A 239-nucleotide genomic window follows, 5' to 3' on the forward strand; every position below is an offset into this window, starting at 1 on the left:
CTCCCAGGGTAGCTGCTGGGGTCTGGGGTCGACCTTGTGTCCTGGGGCCTCTCCTGCACATCTTTAACTGAGGGGGATGGAGCAGCCCAGCATTGCGGCAGGGGCAGGGAGGGGAGGGTCTCCTGAGCTGTCCCTGGCCCGTTTTGGGTTATGTCTCCCCAGCTTGGCAGGGTCATCCTTGGGTGGGCTGCTGGTGGCCAGGGGAGGTGCTGAGCCCCATGTCGGGGCCCGGGGGCTCG

The sequence above is a fragment of the Phaethon lepturus genome, unplaced genomic scaffold (genome assembly GCF_000687285.1).
Source record: "Phaethon lepturus isolate BGI_N335 unplaced genomic scaffold, ASM68728v1 scaffold37378, whole genome shotgun sequence".
Taxonomy (NCBI): Eukaryota; Metazoa; Chordata; class Aves; order Phaethontiformes; family Phaethontidae; genus Phaethon; species Phaethon lepturus.